This window comes from Macadamia integrifolia, chromosome 5, assembly GCF_013358625.1.
Source record: "Macadamia integrifolia cultivar HAES 741 chromosome 5, SCU_Mint_v3, whole genome shotgun sequence".
Classification (NCBI taxonomy): domain Eukaryota; kingdom Viridiplantae; phylum Streptophyta; class Magnoliopsida; order Proteales; family Proteaceae; genus Macadamia; species Macadamia integrifolia.
The window spans coordinates 7,408,103-7,413,170 of NC_056561.1; positions in this window are offsets into that span (position 1 = coordinate 7,408,103).

The following is a 5,068-nucleotide window of genomic DNA, read 5'->3' on the forward strand; positions in this document are numbered from 1 at the left end:
GTTTAATAAAGTTGTTTATTTTCATTTGTGGATGGCATTTATATAAGACTTGTAAGTTGTTTTATAAAATTTCACCTAATACAGTTCACGGCTTAGGATAGGACCGGACATCTTGTTCATATGATCGTTATATTGTATTTACTAGGTATGTCATTGGGTATATAAATGTGAGTATACATACTATGCATGGAGAAAAGAATCTCATATATATTGCTGCCATTTGTGTGAGAACAATATTCATACCTGTCTATTGATCTTAGACCTGAATAATCATATTTGTTGAAGTGTTGCATCACATGTTTTGGTAAACTAATGGTTGACATCCAACGAACTATATATCAGTGCGCTGGATGCTTGGTCCCACATTGTTAATAAAATAGATTGTCAACATGGGATCTGCTGTCTTAATTGGGGAATATCGATGAGAGAGAATGTTTATGCTTGATCAGACAAAAACTTGGTACCGATGTCGTTTTTGTAAATTGTTTACAAAGTTATTTTTCTAATATGAAAAATAATATTTTATTTGTTAAATTTTATTTAAAATATTTTTTCTGCTTCTGATCATGTTCATAGAATCTCTGAAACAAACAAATACAATGAGTTGGGATTAGACACTATTAACTTTCATGCCCTATATAACTCATTATGGGATATTGAAAAAGTGAAATACTTTATGTGCAAATTACAAAGTTAATATTGCATGAAAATATTTGAGAATATTAAATGGTTAATTATAGTTCTATTATGATAATTAATTATTAATAATTTGATTATATCGTCATCCATAATATGAGACATAATAATTAATCCACTTTTAGAGTCTCCTTCTTCTCATTTTAAAAGCAAAGTAGTTGTTCAATTTGAAAATTGTTCTCTAGCATAAAGATTTAGCTTTCTCTGTTTGGGAAACAAAGATTGGAGCAAATGAGAAAATCTTAAAAGGTTTTAATTCTAGAAGGAAGAAAAGAGAGAGAGAGAGAGAGAGCACTAAGGTTGTCAATTTTAGGCCCGTCCTGATAAGCCAGACTAAGCTTGACAAGTTTATGGCCCGATCTAGACCGGCTCAAATCATGGCACATTTATATACAAGAAGTAGGGGTGTCAATAAAGCTCGGTCAACCCGAACCTACCCTAGCCTGTGCTGAGCCCGAATAGGGCTTGGGCTTGATCTATGATTTTCAGACCCGATGTAGGGCCATGCTAAGCTTAGTTGAGCCTTGGGCTGAGCTCAGCCCGAGCAACCCAACCCTATGTACATAATACATATATTATGTTATCATAATATTATACTATTATATACATATATGGGAAAAGGTTGTGTGTGCCATCGGTATACCCAGATCTGTGTGTATCTCTCTCCTCCTCCTCTTGGAAAAATCCCCTATGCCCTTCCTATTTAAGTCCTCCCATTGGTTGAACCGCTAGCTCCAGGAAAGCCATCAGCATACCTATATATATATTAGGTGACTACATTAATAGATAAAAATTTAAAATGTCTCCATTCACTATTAACACCTTTTATAATCACACCACCCATGTGTATTTATACTTTTTCCTTTCTCTAATATACATTGTTGGTTTTCAAAATTTGTGAATGAGTGAATTAATGGTTTCTCTCTCATCCAAATGACAATATAGAGGGGTTGCCATGATCCATTAGGTCCAATCCAACCCAATCAAATCATTAAGGGTCGGGCTTACTTGGGTTGAACCCAACAGAGTTGGGCCTGGGTTGAGTTATCCCAACCCGACCTAGGGTTAGGCCTGGACTGTGTTAATAGACCTTAAGGTTGGGTTGGGATTCTAAAAAAATCCAACCTATTACCCAGCCCATTGACACACCCAAATATGATTATACAAAGCTCTCTTGTTAAACAAATAAAACCAAAGATATTGGTTGTGGATGGAATATTTCGTTTGTTAATGTGTATGACTATTTATAGAGATTACAAGCAATAGAAAGATTACAGATAAGAATGAAATGCTGGCTACACTGAATCGGCTCCTATGATTCTACACTAGATATACACTACAGGATATTTCCTAGTCAGATGAGGACTTATATAGTAAGACACTAATTTATATCCTATGATTCTACACTAGATATATACTAGAGGATCTTTCCTAGTCAGATGAAGACTTATATGGTAAGACTCCCTCTCAAGATGGAGCGTGTAGGTTACAAATGCCCAATTTGGAACAAAGGAGATTAAAGGATTCCCGGCCAAGTGACTTAGTGAATAAATCGGCAATTTGCTCTGTACTAGCTATCTTGGTCGGTTGTAACAGGCCTTGATTCAACTTCTCATGAAGAACATGACAATCTATCTCGATATGCCTAGTGCGTTCATGGAAGACCAGATTGGAGGCAATATGTAAAGCTGTCTGATTGTCACAATATAATGGTGTGGGTGTAACGAGAGCAATTCCGAGATCACCCAAGAGGTAAGTGATCTAGATCAACTCACAAGTAGCAACAACCATGGTTGTATTTAGCCTCTGCTGAAGATCGGGACACTGTGGATTGTTTCTTGGTCTTCTAAGAAATTGGGCTAGAGCCAAGAAAAATGCAAAATCCAGTCATGGAGCGACGAGTCATGGGACAGGTTGCCCAGTCCGAGTCACAATACCCCTTCAATTGTAGTGAGGTCGTAGAAGAAAAAAAAATGCCTTGCCCAGGTGTTGCCTTTAGGTAATGTAATAAACGATGGGCAGCATCTAAATGATGCCAGTGAAGTTGGTGCATGAACTGGCTGAGAATATTGACAGTGTGGACTATATTAGGGCGTGTGGCAGTGAGGTAAATCAGACGTTCAACAAGACGATGATAAAGAGATGGATCATGCAATAATTCACTATGAGTGTCGGTCAGGTGGAGATTCTGTTCCATTGGTGTATCTGTGGGACGAGTCCCAGTAAACCCACAATCGGCCAATATGTTGAGGACATACTTGCACTACGATAAATCTAGGACTTTGTAGGAATGAGTGACCTCAATGCCTAAAAAATATTTCAAGGGGCCAAGATCCTTGATGCGGAAATGTTGATTCATAAATATCTAAACATCAGCATTCAAAGTGGCATCGGAACCGGTGATAATAATATCGTCTACATAGAGTATGATGAACACATAATCAGTCCGACATCGTAGAATAAATATAGAACGATCAACCTAAGACTGAGAGAAATCCAAAATCCATAAGTGTTGTGGAAAACTTAGAAAACCACTGGCGAGAGGCCTGTTTTAGACCATAAAGGGACTTGTGAAGCTTGCAAACGAGGTTCTCCACCTCACAACGATATCCAAGGGGTGGTGTCATGTAAACATCCTCGATGAGATCACCGTATAAGAAGGCATTATGAACGTCCAGTTGATGTAATATCCAGCCCCTAACAGCTACCAAAGCAAGAAGGATGTGTACAGTCACCAATTTAGCCACGGGAGCAAATGTTTCATGATAATCAAATCCTTCGACTTGATTATAGCCCTTGGCTACTAGGCGTGCTTTGTAGCTCTCAATGGAACTATCGGAGTGACGCTTGATCTTAAAAACCCATTTGGATCCAATAGGTTTCTTTCCATCAAATAATGGAACAAGAGACCATATCTGATTATCAGATAGGCTATTATTTTAGCCTGCATTGCATCGTGCCACTGTTGGGATTTCATCGTCTCAGTAAAGGTAGCAGGTTCTGTTGTATTAGATAAAGAGGAGAGAAAAACAACATGGTTTAACGAAAAATGATTATATTGTAAGAAATTAACCAAGGGATGGGTAGTACCTGTGAACTCAGCTGGAGAAGACGTTTGAGACTGGATAAAAGAGCATTGATAAACTTATAAATAAGTGGGTGGCACACGGGTTTGTTGGGGCCGAGGAGAGGGGGGCCGTTGGTGGGGGATTAGCAAGAGGTGCAGGCGGAAAAGCGGGAGCAGGTAAAATAGGTGGAGAGTCATCCTGGTCCAGATGGGGAAGAGGCATCACAACGGATGGGGTAGGACCATAATAGGTTTGAAATGGAAAAATCTTTTTATGAAAAATTACATCTTGGGAGACATATTTTTGTAGTTGTGAGGTCATAAATTCGATACCCTTTCTGATCAAATGGATAACCAAGAAAAATATCCGGAGCAGCCCTTTTATCAAACTTATATTGTATGGAAGTATTACGAGCAAAACATAGGCAACCAAAAAACCCAGAGATGGGAGAGGGAAGGGGTTTTGCCAAATAGAAGTTCATACGGGGTCTTTCCATTAAGGACTGGTGTGGGTAGGTCGTTAATGAGGTAAGCCATTGTGAGAACACAATCACCCCAAAATGTTAATGGTAAATGAGCTTGAAACCTTAAGGCCCGAGCAATATTGAGGAGCGTGATGCTTGTGTTCCACCACCCCATTTTACTGTGGGGTATAAACACATCTAGATTGGTGTATGACTCCTAGTTGGGGCCCTAATGTATTTTGTGTCTGACATCGGTCTAGAATTGGAGGGTGCCTTGAAATTTTGGTGCATCTTTTATTATTTTTATATAACGTTATTTACTATTTGAATTTGAATACTGTTAGCAAGAAATGAATTTTAAGGAATGACAAAGGCAAAAAGAAATTTTATTTCACAGGATAAATATGTTGACTAAGTGAAATGAGAAAAAGAAGGCTGCCACTTCGCATTGCACCTACGATCCTTGCAGATATAGGAGATTGGATCCGTTGCTCGTACGGGTGAACATCCAACATTCATTTTCTGTCATTACATGGATGAAGAACTGTATAGTTGGAAGTAAAAGGGACAAATGTTGGATGCTCACCTGTACGATCAAGTGGTCGTACAAGCAGCGGATCCATTCTCCAAACATAGGGACGAAATGAAATTTTTTTACCCCTATTGGATGCTTCCACACACTCTCAATAGCCCCTGACACAGTTTGACACCAATCTCCCTCCATATAAAAATAAAGAAAAATTAAAAAAAAAAAAAAAAAAAAAAGAGAGAGAAGAAAGTGCCAAAAATTTGAAGGAAAACAATTTTCATGGATGGTAGCTAGCCAAGGTTGCCTACCAAA